At 39.6% G+C, this 24,363-nt stretch overlaps 1 protein-coding gene across 4 annotated transcripts in view; it reads right to left on the bottom strand.

The window, feature by feature from the left end:
- CDKL5 (cyclin dependent kinase like 5) overlaps window positions 1-24,363 on the bottom strand; it is a 178,578-nt gene that overhangs the window by 144,285 nt on the left and 9,930 nt on the right. The window contains exon 1 of one of the 4 annotated variants that reach the window (XM_027535525.1): window positions 20,965-21,096. The exons of the other annotated variants lie outside the window; for them this stretch is intronic. The gene's annotated coding sequence lies outside the window, so the exon portion shown is untranslated. Of the gene's footprint in view, window positions 1-20,964; window positions 21,097-24,363 lie in introns of those variants that run through there. 4 annotated transcript variants of the gene reach the window in all.

Genomic DNA, 24,363 nt, shown 5'->3' with positions numbered 1-24,363 from the left:
AAGAGAAGGGGATAACAGAGGACAAGATGGTTGGACAGCATCACTGACTCAACGGACATGAGTGTGAGCAAGCTCCTGGAGATGGCAAAGGACAGGGAGGCCTGGCGTGCTACAGTCCACGGGGTTGCAAAGAGTCGGATATGACTAAGTGATTGAACAACAACATGGTAGTCTACTTTTAGTTTTTTCTTATTTTTAGTTTTTTTTGTTATTTGTGGTCTTTTCGATGACAGTAATTCTATCAGGTATGAGGTGATACATCACTGTGGTTTTGATTTGCATTTCTCTGATGATTAACAATGATGAGCATCTTTGCATGGGCATGTTGGCCATCTATCTATAGGTCTTCTTTGGAGAAATGTCTGTTTAGGTCATCTGCCCATTTTTTAATCAGAGTGCTTGGGTTTTCCTTGATATTAAGTTATATGAGCTGTTTATATATTGTGAATATTAACTTCTTATCAATAATATCATTTGCAAATATTTTCTCCCATTCAGTAAGTTATTTTTGTTTTGCGGATGGAAATTTTACCATTTGTAACAACATGGATGGACTTGGAGAGTATTATGCTTATTGAAGTCAGTCAGAGCAAAACAAATAGCATATGCTGTCATTTATATGTGGAATCTAAAAAAAACAAATAAAATGGTGACTATAACAGAAAAGAAACAGCCTTATACATACCTGTACAGAGAACAAACCACTGGGGAGAAGGAAAGGGAAGGGGAAAGACAGAGGTAGGGAATAAAGAGGTACAAACTACTATGTGTAAAATAAGCAACAAGGATATACTGTACAGCACAGAGAATATAGCCAATATTTTATAATACTATAAATGGAATATAATCTTTAAAAATTGTGAATCACTATGTGTATACATCAAAAACTAATATTGTAAATCAATTATACTCCAATTTTTAAATTTAAGGAAAAAAGGTCAATGATTGAGTATGTATACCTCTTAATTTACAAAATAATAAGAAACTAAAGTTGAATTTCCTGTCAGCTACAAATTGGCATGTGGCATCTACTTCTACAAGGATTAAACCATGTGCTGCTACAGCCACTGACTTTCAACACCCCCTGAGAAGAGTTCAAGGTAGAGAGCAGAAATGAGGCCCTCTGTGCTGTGGGGGGTGAGATAACTGACAGAACAGGTCTTCAGATAGATATTTTCAGGAGCCAATTTTATGAGCCCAATTCTCATATCTCCTCATATCTAGAAAAGCACTAATATCCTTCATGGTGACAACTGCTCCTCGTGACCAGCAGAAATCTTCTGAAAAAATTAATGTGCTTGATTGCATGCATTCCCCCTTCACCAAAATCACATACACACTGACCTTCCCCCTACCTCTTTGGAGAGGTTTTCAGAGGTATCTGAAATGCTACCTCCCAGGCCTCAAATAAAACTTAACTCACAACTCTCACATTGTGCTTTTTTAAGTTGGCAATCCTTAATACATTAGTATAGCAATGGCCACAGACTGGAACAGGTCAGTTTTCATTCCAATTTCAAAGAAGGGCAATACCAAAGAATGTTCAAACTTTCAAATTGTGCTCACTTTACAGGACAGCAAGGTAATGCTCAAAATCCTTCAAGCCAGGCTTCAGCAGTATGTGAACCACGAACTTTCAGATGTACAAGCTGGGTTTAGAAAATGCAGAGGAACCAGAGATTAAATTGCCAACATTCTCTGGATCAAAGAGAAAGACAAGGAATTTCAAAAAATATCTACTTCTGCTTCATTGACTATGCTAAAGCCTCTGACTGTGTGTATCACAACAAACTGTGGAAAATTCTCAAAGAGGTAGGAATACCAGACCACCTTATCTGCCTCCTGAGAAACCTGTATGTCCAGTTAGAACTGGACATGGAACAACGGACTGGTTCCAAATGAGGAAAGGAGTACATCAAGGCTGTTTATTGTCACCCTGCTTATTTAACTTATATGCAGAGTATATCATGCAAAATGCTGGGCTGGATGAAGCACAAGCTGGAATCAAGATTGCTGGGAGAAATATCAATAACCTCAGATATGCAGATGACACCACCCTTATGGCAGAAAGTGAAGAAGAACTAAAGAGCCTCTTGATGAAAGTGAAAGAGGAGAGTGAAAAAGCTGGCTTAAAACTCAACATTCAAAAAACTAAGATCATGGCATGCAGTCCCATCACTTCATGGCAAATAAATGGGGAAACAAAAGGAACAGTGACAGACTTCATTTTCTTGGGCTCCAAAATCACTGCAGATGGTGATTGCAGCCATGAAATTAGAAGACACTTGCTCTTTGGAAGGAAAGCTATGACAAACCTGGACAGCATAGGTCCATCTAGTCAAAGCTATGGTTTTTCCTGTAGTCACATACAGATGTGAGAGCTGGACCATAAAGAAGGGTAAGGACCCAGGAACTGAGGCTTTTGAATTGCAGTGCTGGAAAAGACTCTTGAGAATCCCTTGGACTACAAGGAAATCAAACCAATCAAGCCTAAAGGAAATCAACTCTGAATATTCATTGAAAGGACCGATGCTGAAGCTGAAGCTCCAATCCTTTGGCCACCTGGATCGGCAAAGAGCCGACTCATTGGAAAAGACCCTGATGCTGGGAAAGATTGAGGGCAAAAGGAAAAGGGGGCAGCAGCGGATGAGATGGTTAGACAGCATCACCAACTCAATGTACATGAATCTGAGCAAACTCTGAGAGATAGTGAAGGACAGGGGAGTCTGGTGTGCTGCAGTCCATGGGGCTGCAGAGAGTCAGACAAGACTTAGCTACTTAGTTCTTCCCTGGAGAATCACAGGGACGAGGAAGCCTGGTGGGCTGCCGTCTGTGGGATCACACAGTCAGACACAACTGAAGCGACTTAGCAGCAGCAGCAGCAGTGACTGAACAACAGCAACAATGGTACTGTGATAAGAGTAAGAAATACATACTTGGTCTTTGTTCCAGTTTCTGGCACAGCACTCCTAAAACTCTTATTATTTCCTAAGGGATGAGAGCAACAAAGGAGTCTCTTGTTATGGTAATGAGTTGACTTTCAGAAAGCCCATAGGTAACCAAAGGATGGGGGTGGTCTGCCAGTGGAGCTAACCACCTGACCAGAGGGTTGGAACTTTCACTCCTACCACCAACCTCTGGGGAGGAGAGGGAGGCTGGGTGCTGGAGAAAGAAATCAATCATTAATGATCTAATCAATCATTCCTACCTAATGAAGCCTCCATAAAAACCCAAAGAGACAAGGTTTGGAGAGCTTCTGTAATGGGGAACTGGTGGAGATTTGGGGAGAGTGGCAGTCTCAGAGAAGGCATGGAAGATCACATCCTGCACTTTCCCCCATACCTTGCCTATACATCTCCTCCATTTGGCGGGTTCCTGAATATACCCTTTTATCATAAACTGCTAATCTAGGAAGTAAAATACTTCTTTTGAGTTCTATGAGCTGCTCTAAGAAATTAATCAAACACAAGCAGATCATTAGAAACTCCAATCTACAGCCAGTTAATCAGAAGCCCAGGTGACTTCCTGGGCTTATGACTGGCATCTAAAGGCAGGGGCAGTCCTGTAGGACTCAGCCCTTAACCTGTGGGATCTGATGTTATCTCCAGGTGTGTGTGCACGTGTGTGCTCAGTCGTGTCCAACTCTTTGCAACCCCATGGGCTGTAGCTCACCAGGCTCCTCTGTCCATAGGATTTTCCAGGCAAGAATACTGGAGTGGGTTGTCATTTTCTTCTCCGGGGGATTTTCGCGACCCAGAGATCAAACTCCTGTCTCTCATGTCTCCTTCCCTGGCATTTGGATTCTGTACCACTGCACCACCTGGGAAGCTATCTCCAGGTGAAGTGAAGTGAAGTGAAAGTTGCTCAGTTACATCCGACTCTTTGCAACCCCATGGACTATACAGACCATGGAATCTCTAGGCCAGAATACTGGAGTGAGTAGCCATTCCCTTCTCCAGGGGGTCTTCCCAACCCAGGGATCAAACCCAGGTCTCCCGCATTGCAGGCGGATTCTTTACCAGCTGAGCCACCAGGGAAGCCCAAGAATATGGAGTGGGTAGCCTATCCCTTCTCCAGTGGATCTTCCTTACCCAGGAATGGAACTGCACCTCCTGCATTGCAGGCAGATTCTTTACCAAGTGTCAAAACTGAGTTGAATTGTAAAACATCCAGCTCATGATGGAGAAATGCTTGGTGGTATAGGAAACATGTACACACACAGAAGATGTAGAATCTTAGTTGATGATCGTAAGTGGAATTGGTTCCAGAACTGTAGTAGCATCTTATAAATCAGTATAACATAAACACTCAAAGAGAAAACAAAAAAGAACAGATATAAACTGGCCTTTCACAAAAGAAATACATCTGTCTAATAAATCTATGAAAACCTGTTCAATCTCACTAGTAATCAATTAAGGAAAAAAAAAGAGAAATCGCTTTTAAGCTATCATGCTGATAATGATTAAAGTAACTACTCTTTCTTAGGTATGGAAAAATGTTAATTCAAATTCACAGTAGGTAGAAATATAAAGGTTTCTGGAAAGTCAGCTGGTAGTAGGTATCAACATTTTAAATACAGGGGTACCATTTGATTAAAAAATCCATCATACTTCTCAAGATTTATGCTAGGGAGACCATCAGACAAATAGACAAAGATGGATGGATACTGCAAAGGTTGTATACTGAAGTGGTATTCATAATAACCAACAACAAAACACAATCTAACATTAGTCAATGTAGGATTGATAAAGTAAATGATATCACATCATATAAATGAAAAATCATAGCACTATCCAAATTATTTAACTATATTTAGTGATATAGAAAAATGGCCATAATACAGTATTTTAAATTAAAAAAATACTATAGAACATGGTGTATTCTGTCAACGAAAAAAGTCTTTTTCATAAAATTAAGAAATGATCAAACTATATTCCACATTTCTGTTTGTCACTTAAGAAATTCACTGGTAGCTAGCTGCCTATTTAAAAGAATTTTAGAACTTGCTATTGGCCTATATATGAGATCATTTTATGTCCAATATTAATTGGTTCTTATAAGACATCAGAATAACCCTGTCATTCTAATAAAAGACACAATGTTTCACCCTTTTCGTCTAAATATGGTTGGGGATCTTCTTCCCAGACTAACACTGGCATACCAGATATCTAAGACTGTTTTGCCCCAAATATCCTCTGTAACAACTGATATGGACAGGACTTTTTATGACCATATGAAATGAAACTTCACTCTTTACTAACCTTCTGTTTCTCAAATATAAAATCCATCAGTTTCTAAACACACGCCGACCTGGGTACACTCTTTCATGTGTGAAACCTTGACAGGTGTTCAAGATCAATTTGTATTAGGAATTCTGTTTTTAGAATTGTGTAATTCTATGTATCAGACACTGAGTTTAAATAAACAAATGGATACTCAAATATTTAAACAGAAAAATGTATTGCTTTTCACTGGAAACTGAGATTCAAATGATGCTGCTTTCATCTTCACCTTCCCTCCAGTGGCTGAATTTCTTACAATGAGCCTGTATCATTCTGGGCAAGAATCTTTTCTTATCTTTAGAAAGAATGATCTTCCTCCGTATCCCACTTTTCATACCATGTGGCACCTCCACCTTATGCCCACACGGTGTCAGCGGGCACCATCATGCTCTCCCAAAACCAGGTTCAAAGCCTGAGCTTATTCTGAGGCAGCTGCCTTTGTCTAGACACTGACCCAGGTGGCTGTCAAGGCTTATCCAGCCCAGCCACATTGCTCCTAGGCAGCAGTTTCCTTTCAATTCCCCAGGCTACTCCTCTAATTTACCTCACCACTTCCAATTATCTTCTAGTTTGAATTCACCCTATAAAAATCTGTCAGCTTACTCTTCCTAAAGTAAGCCCCCAGAATGTCCCTTCCTCCACTGAAATGGTTCCCCAGCCCCTACATACATACTCCCATGCTAGTATTCAAGGTCTCTTCTAATTTTGCCTTTGTATTCTCATCACTGCTTTTCTTAAACCCTACTCTTCAACCAAATGGCAACTGGCTTTTCTCTGACCAAGCAAGTGTAGATTACTGCTCTCAAACTTGAGTGCCATTACACTACCCAGCACAGAAAAGCATTCAACGAACATAAGCTCGATAAGGTACCAGAATGTGTGTGTCTCTCCCCAACTGGTATTCTAAGAACAAGGGGCTGGATCTGCAATATTTGTATTTCTAGAACTTATATAGTGCTTAGAATGTAATACACCCTCAATTTTTTTTTTTTTAATATTTGATTTTTTAATTGGCATGAGAGTGAAAAGAATGGTGTGGCTATGAGTAACAGTTTGAGGACACCAGCAGCAAAAACTGCTAATTAGAATGTGGAATTAAAGAGAGAACTCTAGTACCATGAACAGAAAATGGAAAGTCTGAAAGAAGGGCTGAGTTTGGGGAGAGAAGTTTAAAAGAAAGGTTCACGGCACTTACTACTCACAAAACTATATACTAGATAATCTAACAACTGCAAAGATGCATACTGCTCTCCAAAGTTACAGCCCAGTGGAGGGCATGTATGTATACGACTAGAGTGAAGGGGTGGGGGGAATGCTGTAAAAGGGATACTGATGAAGTGTTATTGATGTGTAGAAGAGAGAAAAGCATATTTCCAGAAGGTTGGGGCTAGGGTTAAAACAATAAAGCACCAAGGACAGAAAGAGGAAGGTGGCCAAAGGCAGAATGTTAAAGACAGCAAACATACTGCAGAGGCAAAGACTGGAAATGGGAGAGGAAAGACTGGGAGTATGTAACAGAAAAAAAGGGAAGAAAGTTGCAAGGAGATCCTGACTATCAAATGCTATAAAGTAGTACGGTGTAATAGTGAAAGTCGCTCAGTTGTGTCCAACTCTTTGCGACCCCACGGACTATGCAGTCCATGGAATTCTCCAGGCCAGAATACTGGAGTGGGTGGCCTTTCCCTTCTCCAGGGGCTCTCCCCAATGCAGGGATTGAACCCAGGTCTCCCGTGTTGCAGGTGGATTCTTTACCAGCTGAGCCACAAGGGAAGCCCATAAAGTAATAAATACATACCCAAAAGCCTTAATTGTTGTTACCATTCACAGCCCAGTTCAGGTTCTATCTACTCTCAAACCGCTCAGATTCCTCCAGACTCTAGTTAATTTTGCCTCTCCATAAGTCCCCACTATGCTATTAGGATACACGTGCACAGACAAGAACCACGTATTATTATTTTTTAATTGGAGTACAGTTGATTTATAATGTTGTGTTAGTTTCTGGTGTACAACAAAGTGATGCAGTTATACATATATATAATAGTTTGCATTTGCTAATCCCAAACTGCCACTCCATCCCTCCCCAACCTATCCCCCCCCTTAGCAACCACAATTCTGTTCTTTATGTCTGTGAGTCTGTTTCATAAATAGGTTCATTTGTGTCATATATTAGATTCCACATATAAGTGATATCATATAGCATTTGTCTTTATCTGAGTTACTTAGTATCATAATCTTTAGGTTCATCCATGTTGCTGCACATGGCATTATTTCATTCATTTTTGTGGCTGAGTCCTATTCCATCATATACATACACCACATCTTCTCTATCCACTAGTCTGCTGATGGACCTTTAGATGGTTTCCATGTCTTGGCTATTGTAAATAGTACTGCTATGAACATAGGGGTGCCTGTATCTTTTTTAATTATAGCTTTGTCCAGATATATGCCCAGAAGTGGGAATGCAGAATCATGATAATTCTATTTTTAGTTTTTTAATGAACCTCCATATTCTCCATGGTGGCTGTACCAACTTAGGTTCCCACCAGTAGTGTAGGAGGGCTCACATTTCTCCACACCCTCTCCACCAAGAACATGTATTATCAATCTACTTCCTTTGTAGACATAAGATAGTATGTCTGATGTACAGAATATAATGCACTCAACTGAGTATAACAATACTAAAATATTTTCTGGACTTTATAGATAATAATGGCTTATTTTCTTATGGCACACCAATGAAAACCACACTTCAGGCAGATTGGGTTGTATCATCTGTTTAAATGGCCAGAACTTCTCTTTCATTCAGTTTTTTTAGGCACCAACTATGGATTAGACGTGGTCTATAAAAGCTCCTTGGAGGAGGAATTCATAGAAGAGAACAGATAGGTAAACTAATTACATGTGAGAAATGCAAAAAGATATATGTAAGGTGTCTCACACACCCAGATGAAGCAGAAACTACCTATGTCTATGGAAAAGGGGAAACTTCTTGGGGAAGATGCTTCATGGTGATTTTATTTGAACTGAGTGATTTTCTCCAGGCACTCTAACTCAATTACCTCTGTAACATTCAAAAAAAAAAACCAAAAAACCCCAAAAGCATGTTATTCATGGAAAATGGGCTTTTTGAAATGTATTACAAAAGTCCACTTGCATTTGCACTCAAGCCCTACTGGCCTCCATCATGTCACTTAACAGACCTAACAGTTACCAACTCATTACCTATAAAACAGATCAGCTGATGCCAACAGAACAAATATTTCTAGCTAATAGGTAACTGTTTAGTTCAACTTCACACTTCTGCTCCCTTAAATTGAGATACATGCCTGGCATCCAGAAGTCACCCTGCACTTCTTCCTCCAAACTATTTGGTTTTCAACTAAATAGTATGTAAGTCAATTAAAAGAAAGTTATTGTTCTGTGAAAATCAGGTTGTATGCTATGGCAAGATTCAATAAAACTGATGAGTCACTTTTCAATAAAAATGATGACAGATATGTCTGTCAAATATTAAAAGGAGGAAAAATCTGTGAAAATCTACAATTCAGCACTACATGCTTTCACTCTGCTTCAAAAAAATTCTGCACTCAATGGTCTAAATTACTGCTCCACTTTCGAGAAATCAAAACTGGACCTATTGCACAGATAGATGGACTGGTACAAGAGAGGTGACACTAAAATTCAGTCATACTCAAAAAAAAAACACAAACTTTGTCCTTCAAGTTACTGACAAGGAAACATGCTTTATAGCAAAATATTTCTGTTGTATGTATATTCTTATTACTCAGGACTTCAATAATTTTTTAAATTTAACTTTCCAATTATTGATTTCAATGCACCAAATAAGGGAGTTCCCATCAAAAACATCTTGCCAACACTTATTAAAGTCTCTGCACAATGGCCACCTCTTTCAGGTAACCCTAAGAATATTATCTGCCTCTTCAAAATAGCCTCAGCTGGGGCTACATTGCTTATTGGTTTGCCTCAAATCATTTTTAAAAACCAGATTCACTATGGATAATGAAAATTCTATTAATATTTCTTTTGATCTTGATGCTCAAAGAGTGATCTCAGTAAATCACTGAACAGATAGATTTTACAAAGATAACATGTAAGAGAAATGGTAGTTATCCAAAAGGATCCGTGAAAATTCAAGATAAACAATTTAAGAAAAAATAGCATTTCTACCTTGACGGAGGAAAAATAAGAAATAAGTCAATGTATTTGAAAACAAACTAAAGAGGAAAATAAAATATGAAACAAATGAACAAAAATCCAGTTATCACAAATACTAGCATGCATGCTAATTCACTTCAGTGGTGTCTGACTCTTTACAACCCTATAGACTATAGCCCCCAGATTCCTCTGTCCATGGGATTTTCCAGCCAAGAATACTGGAGTGGGTTGCCATTTTCTCCTCCAGGGAATCTTCCTGACCCAGGGATTGAACCCAAGTGTCTTGGGTCTCCTGCATTGGCAGGGAGATTCGTTACTACTGAGCCACTTGGGAAGCCCATCACAAATGCTAGACTGGTTCTGAAAAGGAGAATGATATTTGCAACTTGATTTTAACATTAATGATACATCAACTACATAATCACCCAATGCCATGACTTATTATATATAAAGGTGTCATTCATGAAACCAGAAAGTACATATCATAATCTTTGTTCTTAAAGTAGTATTAAATTAATGAAACAAAGATGCCATTAGACTGAGATGGCTCTAATGCCTTGATCGCTTCTGTAGCCAAACCAAAACCAAAGCCTCAAGTTCATGAAATCAAAACCTAAGGACAACCAATCACAAACAGCCAACTAGGCTTTAAGCCACAGGCAACAAATAATTTCCTTTCTTTGCCACCACACCTTCTCTGTATAAAACTTTTCCCTGGCTCCTGTCAGCCAAGCACTCCAAATCACTTCCTATTTGGCACTGTCCGGTTCAAATCAACCCCACTCCAATACTCTTGCTTGGAAAATCCCATGGACGGAGGAGCCTGGTGGGCTGCAGTCCATGGGGTCACTAAGAGTCGGACACTACTGAGCAACTTCACTTTGACTTTTCACTTTCATGCATTGGAGAAGGAAATGGCACCCCACTCCAGTACTCTTGCCTGGAAAATCCCATGGACGGAGGAGCCTAGTAGGCTGCAGTCCATGGGGTCACTAACAATCGGACACGACTGAGCGACTTCACTTTCACTTTTCACTTTCATGCATTGGAGAAGGAAATGGCAACCCACTCCAGTGTTCTTGCCTGGAGAATCCCAGGGACGGGGGAGCCTGGTGGGCTGCCGTCTATGGGGTTGCACAGAGTCGAACACGACTGAAGCGACTTAGCAGCAGCAGCATCAGTTCAAATCAATCTTTTCTCTCAAAAATTTTAATATACCTCAGTTTATGTTTTAACAGCATCTTACAATTAAATTGTGAAAACTTGGATTAATACGTGAAAATGTTGTGCCCAGAAATTAAGGTAATTAATTTAATTAAGTTCAATAAACTTACTGGTTTCATTAAGAGTTAAACATTTCAAGATCCTAGTTAATACATCAAGACAACAGGCAAGATGAAATGATTCAGATGCATGATTACCAAATGAACTACACAAATCACAGTGGCTATAAATGTGCAAAGAGTGCTCCTTTCAGAGTGGGGAAGTTGGGTTTCACACAAGAAAGAGGATTTGAACTAGGTCAGGAAAAATGAGTAGGGTTACAGCTGAGTGAGCAAAAAGGGGGGCATATTCCAGCAAACTTGGGCTAAAAACACTTCAGTGTTATTATAAACAATGATGATAGTATTATTGCATTGTTTGCAAAGTGCTTTTGTGTTTACCACTTTACTGACTGGGTATTACAACAACCCAGTGAATTAATTCACATCCCTGAGAATCATACACTTGAAATGAGATAGAAAAAGGTATCCAGTCAAAACTCCTCATTCTAAAAGAGAAGAAACCTGGGTATAGTTAGATTCCACAGGTTTTTTTTTTAATGCAAAGTTAAGAAACTTGGATTTCAACCTGTAAACACAGGGAACTTGTTTGGTGTAATAAGTTTTGTTCTACACTTTTTCTTAACAGAGACTTAACAATGAAAAAAAACTACTTGAATTAGAATATTGGCAAATACAACTCATGGAAAATGGAACATTCATCATCCATTTATTCATTCCACAAATGTTTCCTGAATAAGTACTTTATGCCAGTCACTATACCAGATGGTAGCAATTCAGTAGTGAACAAAACAGACCAGGCCCTGCTCTCATGGAGCTTGAAATCAGACAGAGAAGCAAAAAATTCCATCAGAACAAAATATTTCAAATGAAAGCTGGTGGCACACTGGGTTTTCAAATGTGATAAAATAATAACAACAGTTAAATAGTGCTTTTGTGCTAAGCCCTGATCTAGCAGCTTTATTTACATTAATTTGTTTCATCCTCCCAAGAATGCTTCTGGGTCCTTTACTTCAGAAACTTCATATTACCAGTAAGCAGACTAAGAGAGGTTAGTCTCATAAGCAGTAAACGGCAGAACTGGGTCAAATCCAGGCAGTCAAGCTCCAGAATCCCCACACTTAGCCAGGATGCTATGTCCTTAAGAGATAAGCCACAGGGCTTAAAACCATGCTTTGGGAGAACTTCCATACATTGGAGTGATGCTAAATATTTTTATATGCATCATCACATTTAATCCTAATACATTTAAAAGCTAAGAAATCAGTTCCAGAGTCATTAGCACCTTGTCCCTGATCACACAGCTAGGAAGTATTAAGGCCAGAACCAAACCAAGGTTTTTTTTCAACTCCCAAAGGCATATTTTTACCTGTGACATTATTTTACAAGACAAAAGTTGTCTGCAAGCCTCACTCAATGCATTCTAAGTAGAAAAATGAAGTGGGAAAACCCAAAATGTGATGAACAGGTCTATCTATTCATAAAATTTATAAAAAGAAATAAATTTAGTAAGCTTAAGGCTAAATGGTGGAGAAGGAAATGACAACCCACTCCAGTAATCTTTCCTGGGAAATCCCATGGACAGAGGAGCCTGGTGGGCTACAGTCCAAGGGGTTGCAAAACAGTCGGACACTCTGTGGATTTTCTTCATTAATTATTTTAATTGTAGAAGTTGTATGTCTTTATTTTAACTAGAAAATGATGCTCAGTTAACATGAAGAAAATATTAATAAGCTCTCAACCCCTCTCTATTCCTGACTCTCTGATAAAACTAATGTTAAAAGCAAGAAACAAACAAACAAACAATAAATGGACCTAGAGGGATGGGATTGGAGGGGTGTGGGAAGGAAGGTCAACAGGGAGGGGATGGCTCAGATGGTAAAGAATTGCTTGCAATGCAGGAGACCGAGTTCAATCCCTGGGTCAGGAAGATTCCCCTGTCAAAGGGAATGGCTACCCACTCCAGTATTCTTGCCTAGAGAATTCCATGGACAGAGGAGCCTGGTGGGCTACAGTCCATGGGGTCACAAAGAGTTGGACACGATTGAGCGACTAACACTTTCTTTTTTTTTTCACTTATATGTATACTTATGGCTGAAACCAACCATGTTGTATGGCAGAAACCAACACAACACTGTAAAGCAATTGTCCTTCAATTAAAAATAAATTTTTAAAATTAAAAATTTTTTTGGTTTTTTAAAAAACCAAATGGAGTATTCCATGTGCAGAGTGAAGGAGATGCAAAGCCCGTGTGTTAACACTACTCTCTGCAATAAGACCTTGTATGTCCCACCACCGATCCTTTCCTGGGTGTTACCATTTTCACTAAGAACCCTTATTTCACTATCCAAGCCAACCAGCTAAAGAAAGCTAAATACTGAACAAACTCTGAGATGGTAATCACTTAATCCATTAAAGTTTGTATATTTGCTAGTTCATATATTAAAAGTAATATATGAATTCAAATCTCCACAGACTAACTATAATTGCTAATTTTTCCCTCTTGACTAGAGATTATATGAAAAACCTGACTATTAACAGCAGAGTCATCCTTACAGTGCAACAAATTGGGCCATTTACCCTAGCCCCAAACTTGGGAAGCCCCTTGCAGCTGTTGTATGAACTAGAAAGGTGGTCTTGAAAACAATCAGCACCAGGGCAAAAAAATTAAATTGGCAAATACAATCAGCATCAGCACAAAATCTCCTCTCAAAGCCTTTTTTCATTATGACTAAAACAGTGTCACATTTGTCTTCCAACTTCCAATGTCTTGTGTACCAACCATTGAATTTTAAAGCTTTAACAGCATAAAATATAACAGGGGAAAAGTAAAACAGTAAGAAGCAGAGATGCGAGTTAGGACTGTGCTTAACATATCATTTAATAAAAGATGATTCATTCATTCAACAAATATTTATTCAGCACCTACTGAGACTGGAAATACAATTGTTAGCATTCTTCTACATCCCAACATATCCTATTTTTACCCCAGCCAGAAGCAGGGCAGATCACCCTTCAGGGCCCCCTTCTATAAAATGAAGCTAATAACTACTCTCAGAGAAATGTAATGGATTAAATGTGGCACACCAACCTTTAAAATGTTCTGTGCTCAAACAAAATAATACAGCTTAAAGGTTGAAAGGTTTTCAGAACAGCATGATTAAAAAAAAAAAAAATAGCCTAAAAAGGTAAAGATATATATAGTAGGCTAATGTTTATCCCTGGACAGGAAGGTGCCTTAAACACCTCTGTATCCCTCAAGGTATCTGGCATACTGCCCTTCCTTTAACAAGGGTTCAGTAAATACACATGATTTTTTTTCCTTTCCCTCTCTCTCAGGTATGTTGTAGTGAAGTTATTTTAATAATCTGGCAAAGGAGAAAGAATGCCTGAAAGGAACTAATACCCACTGCTGCCTATTACATACCAAGTACGGTGTTGGGCATCTCATCTATGTTATTTCATTTAATTTTCACAGCTACTTTGTTAGGTATTAATAACCACAAAACCAGGAGTGCATTTTCATTTCCAAGAATCATATCATAATAAATTCAAACAAACAAACAAAAAAGAGCAATGGACCTTATATTTGGCAGCATTTGCTTGTTTCATGTTAAAGGGAAAGAATCAACTGAACCCTCTAAGAGACTTAAAAAAAAAAACACTTTATGAACACACACAAAAAAAGAACAGGAAAGAAAATGTATATAGAAAAATACAAATATCAAAATAATAAATTTTGTAAGTATTTAATCTTACAAGTAACTTTTTTAAATCCAACAAAAACCAACACTAGGGACCAGAATGGACAAAATAAAACAACTGGCAACCTTTCCTTTAGGTGAATCAGCAGTGTTCCCTCTACACCCTTCACAAGCATGGCACACTCCCATCAGTGTCACCTATACATCGCCCCCAGTGATCCTCAAGGAGGGACATAAGACTAGTGTCCTAAGAAAAGGATCAAAAATGTACACAAGGATTCACTTTAAAGACACTCAGAAATTCCCTGGAGTCCAGTGGTTAGGACTCTGGGCTTTCACTGCCAAGGGCATGGGTTAGATCCCTGATTGGGGAACTAAGGTCTCGCAAGCCTCAGGACACGGCCAGAAAATAAAATTTAAACTAAAAACAAAATTTAAGACATTGTTTGCCAGTATGTCTATAATAGAGAAAAAACAGAAACCACATGAGGTATAGGGCACTGCAGTTCTACTTTAAAATGGCTGATCAGACACACGTTTGCCTTCCTTCCCACACTAAAACCCCCTGAAATAGGCAAAAGAAATATAAAAAATAAACTGAGAGCAACCCTGAGAATACACGAGGTGCTCCCAGGAGATAGATCAGTGAGGAATTCCAAGGAGCTATGAAGCAGGCCAAGATTGGGACTAAGAAAATCAATGGCAGACAGATTCCTTACCGCTGAACCACCTGGGAAGCAAATAGTAAACCATGTAACTGAAGAGCTGTGAAACATGTGCCCCCTTCCCACCCTCTTTCAGCAGGACTGATGTCAGCACTTACATAGTCCTGGCTCTCCAAAATGATAGTTCAGACAAGGAATATTCCTCACTAACATTGAGGCCAGAGAAGTAGGGAGGTATCAATTAACTGTAGCTTCCATGAGAAATAGGGAGCCCCAGCAGCCACAGAGCTAGCAACCCACACACTCTACTGTAGATGCTGTCTTCCATACAAAGGAGATGGCATAAGCAAAGACATCACATGTGAAACAGAATTTTATGGAGAAGTCTACATGCTGGAGAGCACCATGTTTGAGGTAAACAAGGAAAGGATGCCGGCTGGAGAGGTAGGCAGAAACCATACCAAGGAGAGCCTGATAAGCCAGATAAAGAAACCAGATTTTCTCCAAACTTTCTCCTTCCATCGGCAACAGAGCACCACTGCAGGCTTTTCAAGCAGATGAGTTTTATGGTCAAAATCACATTTTAATGTCATATAGCAACTGTAGATATTAATAATATATCTGAGTTGGATAAGACCCAACTATCCACCTTAGGAGCCTGCGTGGATGGAGGAACCATTAACAGAGATTTTTTTTTTCCTTAATTTAGGAGGAAGAGCAAGTTTCAGGAAAGTATGTGTACTTCATATTAGTGCCTATGCTGCTGCTGCTGCTATGTCGCGTCAGTCGTGTCCGACTCTGTGCAACCCCATAGACGGCAGCCCACCAGGTTCCCCTGTCCCTGGGATTCTCCAGGCAAGAACACTGGAGTGGGTTGCCATTTCCTTCTCCAATGCATGAAAGTGAAAAGTGAAAGTGAAGTCGCTCAGTCGTGTCTGACTCTTAGCGACCCCATGGAGTGCAGCCTACCAGGCTCCTCCATCCATGGGATTTTCCAGGCAAGAGTACTGGAGAGGGTTGCCATTGCCTTCTCCAAATTAGTGCCTATAGAAGAGTCAAGTGTAGATTTCCAGCAGGTTATTGAGTCTGAAAGTTTGTAGTGAAAAATCAGGAAAGAGTTTAGAATTATATCTGCATGTAAGTAGAACTGAAACTCTGGGTATAATTGAGAGAGTGACCTAGGACAACACTTGACCAAGAAGTTAAACCCAGGTAACAGCAGTGTGTAAGGAGAAAGTAGATCAAGACAAAGTTACAGAGGATGGAAAGAAACATAAGAGAAGGATATGGAGAACAAGGATGCAAAGGAAACACGCTGCTTCAAGGAGCTAGTGACTAATAGTGTCAGGTGCAACAGAAATGTCAAGTAAAATGAGGACTGAATGAATCCATCAGATGCAACAAACAAGAGGCCATAGATGATCACAGTAAAAACTTTAATAATGTGAGAGTGGGAAGTTAAGAGACCAAACGCTGAAGTGTGAGAAGTGGATGAGGGATGGATAAATGATATACAGACCACCCAGATGTTTAGCTGGGAAGGGGAAAAGAGGTTAGTTAGCTAAGAAAAGAGTGGACAAGTGGTTCAGGGAAGGTTTTCTAGGATAAGAACCTTAGGAATAACATAATGGGCAAAAAAATAAAAAGGAAGACTCTAAGGATATAGCAAGGTTACTGAACCTCAGCACCACAGACATTTTGGAGCAGGTCATCCTTTGCTGCCGGGCGCTGTGCACTGTGAAGTGTTTAGCATCATCCCTGGCCTCTACTCACCAGATGCCAGTAACACACAGGCTACCACTCCAGTTGTGACGATCAAAAATGTTTCCAGACACTGTCCCCTGGGGGCAAAATCTGGACCAACTCTAGTTGTGAGCCACTGGGATACAGGATGTGGAGGAAGAATAACTGATGAAAAAAGACTGCCAAAGCAGCAGCACTGAAGTTGAAGGCGCCAGCCAAGGAACTGGCCTCAAAACAGCAGCAGAAGCAACTCATCCTCAGAGACAGGGGAAAGGGCAGCTCTGGAGAGAAAGGGGATGATAAATCTGCAGATGGTGCCAGAAACTGGAGAAAATCAGCCAGAAGGCCCTCAATATTCTCAACTGAGTGGAGATAAGGCTGTGTGCTGAGTATGCGTGGTGATGATTTAGTGGCAGGCTTGAGAACAGTGGTTAAGGTTTGTAAAAATTAACAGGGACCAGTCCTGGCAGGTCACCCCAGAGAAAACTAATACTCTGTTCTCTCCCTGAGAAGGTTAAAATGCTTTTCCGCACAGAAATCACCCACCTGCTGATTACAATACCAAAGACTTCACAAGTCTATACAAATTCCAATGCATCATGGAAAGACTAGACTCCTGAGGGTATCTGGGAAACTAACCCATTTTTTAAAATTAACATAGTTCATATCAGATAACAGGAACTGTGTTCAACATAATTGACATCTAAATGAACTTTCTGTAAATTATCTGTTCAAGTTAGAGGATGCCTGTGGTGGTTGCAACTACTTCCTGGTTCTTAAAAGGATGAACTACTTTCTGACCTATAGCCAGGAACAGTTGAATAGAAAGGAGTGCCTGCAAAGACAAGAGCTTGTTAAATGAGATTCTTCACAGGACAACAGGACAAAGACCTGCTCACTTCTACCCTCTAAACCAAGGACTGCAAACTCAATGAATATGATACCAGGAAACTGGAGATACCTCAATTCTGTGCATGAGAAAAAAGCTGGAAATGAAGCACCAACATAAAGCTATGAAATATCAAATGAAGGGCTGCCTTAGATAAATAAAAGAAAAGCTACACACAGCAACCCAGAGCTGAGTGTAAGAGTGAGCAAAGCAAAATGGAAAACCCAAGTCTTTCCTCTACCACAGATATGAAGTCCAAATTCACATCATTCTCCAGATGTCAGAAGCCAATAATCTGAGAAGAGATCAAAAACTCTCCAGGAGCAGTGAACCCAAAGGGTCCCATCAAGACAAACACAAAACTATCCAAAGGAGCATCCCACAATACCCAAATTGTCAAATGTTGTGAACCACACAAAGAAATGAGCAAAACTTGGAGGGGAGACAAATGGGAGATTTCATTTCTCAAGAACTACAGCTCAGAAAATAATCCAAAGGAAACAAACATAACTATATTTTTAAATGTTCAAAGAAAAGACAAGAAAAAGTCCTAATGAAAATTAAGAAGCAGATTTGAAAGAAAACACAAAAACTTTTATATTTAAAAATACAGTCAAATGTTTTCAATGAAAATTCTCAATAAATGTATTAACCAGTAGACTGGACACAGCTAAACAGAAATTAGTGAATTGTAAGGCAGATGTCAAAAAATCACCCAGAAGTGAAAATATAAAAGAAACTTTAAGGAACACAATGAAAAATTCCAACATATATCTCGATAAGGGTTTTAGAAGTGGAAAATGGAGAAGAAGCATTATTTTAAAAAATAATATCTAAAATTTTTTCCACAATTTAAGGTTTCATGAGTTTTCAGGCTGACAGTGTACACCAAAAAAAAAAAAATAGGATAAATGAAAACAAATCCACATCTAGAGATGTCACCAAGAAACTGCAAAAAAAATCAAATGTAAGGAAAAAAATCTTAAAGGTAGCCCAAGAGAAAAGATACTTAGCTACAAAGAAATTACACCTGAACTGACTAAAGTCTTCTCATTAATAAATAAGACTTGCCAAAAGACAAGAAAATAACATCAATAATGTGCTAAGGGAGTAACTGTCAACATAAATTCTGTGCCCATCTCAACAATCATTCAAGAGAAAAAGGGAAGTAAAGACACTTGCAGAAACACCAAGAACATCAAGTTTTCTACTAATAGGCTTTTAGCAAAAGAACTACTTTAAGAACATTCTTTATAAGAAGAAAACTAAACCCAAAGGAAGAAATGGAGTGAATCAAGAATGGTGAGCAAAGAAATTTGGGAAATATATTGAGTAAATATTCACTATTTTACAGACTTAAGGTGGCTTCCACAAGGCAAAACCAAAGCATAAATAACTAAGACGGAAGAGAGGTGATGAAGGTTAAAAGGTAAGCCATACTAAAATCTTTGTCTTATTTGAGAGGATAGGAATAATAATGAAGCTTTGATTTAGTTAAATGTGCATGTAAAAATTCTAAGGGTAACCAAACTTCTGTCTTCCACCCTGGAATAGGAAAGCTGGAAGAACATAGCAGCCTGCCCTCACAACAAAAAAGAGCTGCACTAATTTCAAAGTCATGACTTTCTTGAAACCCATCACAAAACAACCAATTGGCTCAAAATCTTCGGAGAGAGAGAAAGAGCCTGCAAGGAGAGAGGAGACAACCTTGTGCTCACTTGGGGTCGACTCCAGGTGGCCACTGACAAGAGGAATTCAGCCAGAATAAACAGCAAAGTGACAAAAAGCCTGATGAGGCTTGCTGAAGGAACAGTGTGAAACCAATGGAGGCCACTGAAATTGGGGTGACCTCAGCCTTCTGCAAGATCTTCCCCCACCAACCCCTCCACCCCAAAGAGCCCTTTGTGATGTGCCCACTGTGGAGTGCCCGTTGTGACGCAGACTTGGGGGAAGGGAAATGCAGCAGCACCTCAGGAACAACATGTCCACCCAGATCCTTCCCTTGCACCTCCACTGAGGAAGAAAAACCTTCACTTGTGAAAGTAAGTTCCCTACATACGAATCTTCACGTTTCCTTCCTTCAAAGACGCGAACATGTGTTCCATCGCCATCAGGCACGAGTGAAAGCTGCAGCTTGCCCTCGGTCTCCTGTTGCTGACGATCCCTCAGCTCTGCCACCTGCTCTCCCTCCTCCAGTCAGGAACTCCTTCTGTGTCCACTCGATTCCAGCCTCTGTAGCCCAGCTGTTGTACTGTACTACTGTGCTCTTCGAGATACTATCCTGAAAGATTTTACATATTTCCTTTACTTTTTGTGCTTGCTTGTTTTTTATGTATTATTTGTGTGAAAAGTATTATAAACCTATTACAGTATGGTACTATGAAGCCGATTGTGTTAGCTGGGTACCTAGGCTAACTCTGTTGGACTTACGAACATGCTCTCAGAATGTATGTAGGGGATTTATTGTCAGTGCTTCTGTCCTTAAAGCACTGGTTAAAACTTGCTGCAACTGAGGGAAGGGGTGGACACCCTGGGAGAAGGGCAGGACTATACACTGAGCCCACATAATAGCTAGGGGAAGGGCATGTCCTTGGGACAGTGCTGCAAGCCCAAGCCAGAGGTTTAATCAGAACAAAAGGCCACATCCCACCACCACTCCCCACCTCTAAGCTAACCTACTTTCAATAACAAGTAAACAGCAGAGTACTGCCAGCAGAGGGACCAGAGAAGACCAAGAGCACGTAAGGAGATCCAAGTCACAGTTCTGAAGCAAGACCTGACACTCAATAAAATAAACCAACCCCCACCCTAATCACAAACTAAGAATTTGAAGCCTGAAGTACAATAGCAACCAAACTTAAAACAAGTTCAACTCCCAACTAGATTAACTCAAATCCCTGAACCAAAGGCCTCACACAAGGAAAGATGTGCCTGTTTACAGACATAAAAATTATGCACTTCAGCTCTTTTCCAGCTAGAAAAATGGAGGGTGCAGAAGAGAAGGGAAAAAAAGGTTCCTGCTGTGCCAAAACTCTTAAGAAAAAGTGAAAAAATTTCACAGAGCTTAAACACAAGCGCCTGAGAAAGAAGTGCCCAAAAGATGCTTTGAAAGGCAAGGAGGAAGCTTATTTATGAAAAAGCTAAGCACCATCACAAGGAATACAGGCAGAACTGAGATTCGAATGGCTAGGATGACAAGAAAAGTCATCAACTTCTACATACCCGTGGAATCCAACTGGCATTTGTTATCAGGATCAGAGAGGTATCAATGGTGTGAGCCCAAAGGTCCAGAGGGTGTGGCAGCTTCTTTGCCTCCATCAGCTCTTCAGTGGCACCTATGTGAAGCTCAACATGGCTTCAATTAACATGCTGAGGACTGTGGAACCATATGTTGCATAGGAGGGGTACCCAAACCTGAAGTCAGTAAGTGAATTGATCAACAAGCATGGTTATGACAAAAATCAACAAAAATTTAATTGCCCTGACAGATAACGCATTGACTGCTCAATCTCTTGGTAAATATGGCATCATCTGCATGGAGGAGCTGATCCACGAGATCCCATACTGTTGAAAATCATTTCAAAGAAGCAAACAACTTTCCATGGCCCTTCAAATCATCTTCTCCATGAGGTGGCATGAAGAAAAAGATCAACAATTTTGTAGAATGTAGAGATGCTGGCAACAGGGAAGGCCAGATCAATAGGCTATTATTAGAAGGATGAACTAAGGTATCTACCATGAGTATTTCTGTAATCTGGTCAGTTATTAAACAGTGATTGCTTTCAAACTGAAAAAAAAAAATTGCAGCTCAGTCTCCACTGTTCTACAAAATAAGTCAGGCTTACAATAAAAAAAAAAAAAAAAAATCACAAGGCATAAGAAAAAGCAGAGGAAAAACAACACTCAGAAAAGACAAAGGATATGTCAGAACTCAGAATGAGACACAGAATCTGATGTTGGAAATACCTAGAATCAAAGTTAAAATACTATGAGTAACATGTTTAGAGCTCTAACCCAAAAGGAGAACATGCAAAATTGGATTGGTAACTCAGCAGATTAATGTAAAATATAAGAAAGCATAAAATGAAAGTGCTAAAAATTAAATAAAAAGAGAGAAATAAAAAATGCCTTCAACGGGCTCATTAGTAAACTTAACTGAGCCAGGGAAAGAATCAGTGAAGTTGAAGATAAGTCAGTAGAAACTACCCGAACCAAAAACATTGAGAGAAAAGAAGTGAAGAACAGAACAAACAGGACTTTCAAGAAGTGTGCAACATAGGTTCTAATATAACTGGAATCAGAAAAAGAAGAAAGAATGGGACAAAAGAAATATTTGAAGAAACAATGGCTGAAAATATTCCAAAGTTAATATAAGACATGGAACACAAATCCCTAACACGATTCTCTTGCCAGGAGAAGTATCAAAAACCTCAGATGATATACTTTAACAGATGATACAGAGGACACACCTTATCAAAAACCTTATCAAAAACCTCAGATGATACACTTAACAGATGATACCACTTTAAGGACAGAAAGTGAAGAGGAATTAAAGAGCCTATTGATGAAGGTGAAAGGAGAGTGAAAATGCTGGTTTACAACTCAATATTCACAAAACTAAGATCATGGCATCCAGTCCCAACACTTCATGGCAAACAGATGGGGAGAAAGTGGAAACAGTGACAGATTTTATTTTCTTGGGCTCCAAAATCACTGCAGACAGTCAATGCAGTGATGAAATTAAAAGACACTTGGTCCTTGGAAGGAAAGCCTTGACAAACCTAGACAGCATATTAAAAAGCAGAGACATTACTTTGCCAACAAAGGTCTGTCCAGTCAAAGCTATGGTTTTTCCAGTAGTCATGTATAGATTTGAGAGGTAACAGTAAAGACTGAGCACTGAAGAACTGATGCTTTCAAACTGTGGTTCTGGAGAAGACTCTTGAGAATCCTTTGGACAGCAAGGAGATCCAACTAGTCAATTCTAAAGGAAATCAACTCTGAATATTCACTGGAAGGACTGATGCTGAAGCTCCAATACTTTGGCCACCTGATGAAAAGAGCTGACTCATTGGAAAAGACCTGATGCTGGGAAAGATTGAAGGCAAGAGGAGAAGCGGGCAACAGAGGATGAGATGGTTTGATGGCATCACTGACTTAATGGAGATGAGTCTGAGTCAATTCTGGGAGACAGTGAAGGACATGAAGCCTGGCGTGCCACAGTCCATGGGGTCACAAAGAGTCAGACATGACTTAGTGAATGAACAACAAAAAACAAAAACAACACAAATCCTAGATGATCAGAGAATAGTAAGATAAAAACAAACAAAAAAATTATTGTCACCACCGAGTACCAATACCACTGAGACTGAATTCCATTAGCGCTGCCACCAGCAAGCACCTTTGTCAACATGATCACCAGGTCAGCAATTCAACTACACATGATGGCTCCCTCACAATGCTCACCTTTACATTAAAGAGTTGCCTCATTTTAGAGTTTGATGTTTCTGTGCTGGTGGTTTCTTTGCCATCCACAGTGACTGCCCTTGATTTGGAGCTGTGTTTTCCAGTCTGTCTCTCTCTGCACAGCTGGTAAAGGAAGGCCATACGTGTCTTTCTTTGGCTGCCTTTACAATACGGTGATTTTACATACGAGTCTCACTCTGTGTAAATGACTGGTCAAGCCCAGGTTACAAGCTTGTACCCTAGCTGTAAAAGAGACTGGAGATGAGTTTTCTTGAGAATGTGGGACCTATAATATGAAAAATTATCAAAATGTAGAGAGGATATTTAAAAGTCTACTGTGTGTGTGTTAGTCACTCAGTCATGTCCGATTCTTTGCAACCCCATGGACCTATAGTCTACAGCCTGTAGACTACCAGGTTCCTCCATCTTTGGAAATCTCCAGGCAAGAATACTGGAGTCGGTACCCATTCCCTTCTCCAAGGGATCTTCTGAACCCAGAGATCAAACCTGAGTCTCCTACATTGCAGGCAGATTCTTTACCATCTGAGCTATGGCATGCTAAAAAGAAAATAAATTAATAATTTTTTAAAAAAAACTTTCCACCTAACTAACCAACTATTATTGTATGGTAGATCCTTTGGTGAAGTCATTGCATCCTAGAGAGCCCTTCTATAAGACAAATATTTTATTTCAATGTGGTACCACATTTAAAACCAGCGTTCCAATCTGAGGAACCTCAGCAGTAATGGGGGAGTGGGGTGAAGCTACATAATAAAATAAGCAAACATCTTCACTGAATGTTGGTTTTGCTTAACGTTAAGTAAGGTACAATGCAGATATATACAAACATGCAATGCACACACACAGGTTTATAATGGAACAGAACTCAGCACTTCTATGAATTCATACAACAAATCATGAAAAAATTTAAAGAAATGTCATTCTTACAGTTGTCAACTCTTGCTTCCCCTTCATCTACCACACTGTAAATGATGACAGAAGTTTGAGGAGTCCCACAGAGAGAGCCATTGGCACTTAGTTACACACCAACACAGATCCAATTATAACAGTTATGTTCAAGACGAGTGACTAGACTACAGGACAAGCACATCTATGGGGTGAGCAGAGAGGAAGATCCACTAGACAGGTACCTGA

This window comes from Bos indicus x Bos taurus, chromosome X, assembly GCF_003369695.1.
Source record: "Bos indicus x Bos taurus breed Angus x Brahman F1 hybrid chromosome X, Bos_hybrid_MaternalHap_v2.0, whole genome shotgun sequence".
Classification (NCBI taxonomy): Eukaryota; Metazoa; Chordata; class Mammalia; order Artiodactyla; family Bovidae; genus Bos; species Bos indicus x Bos taurus.
This window is presented reverse-complemented; position numbering and strand designations above follow the sequence as displayed.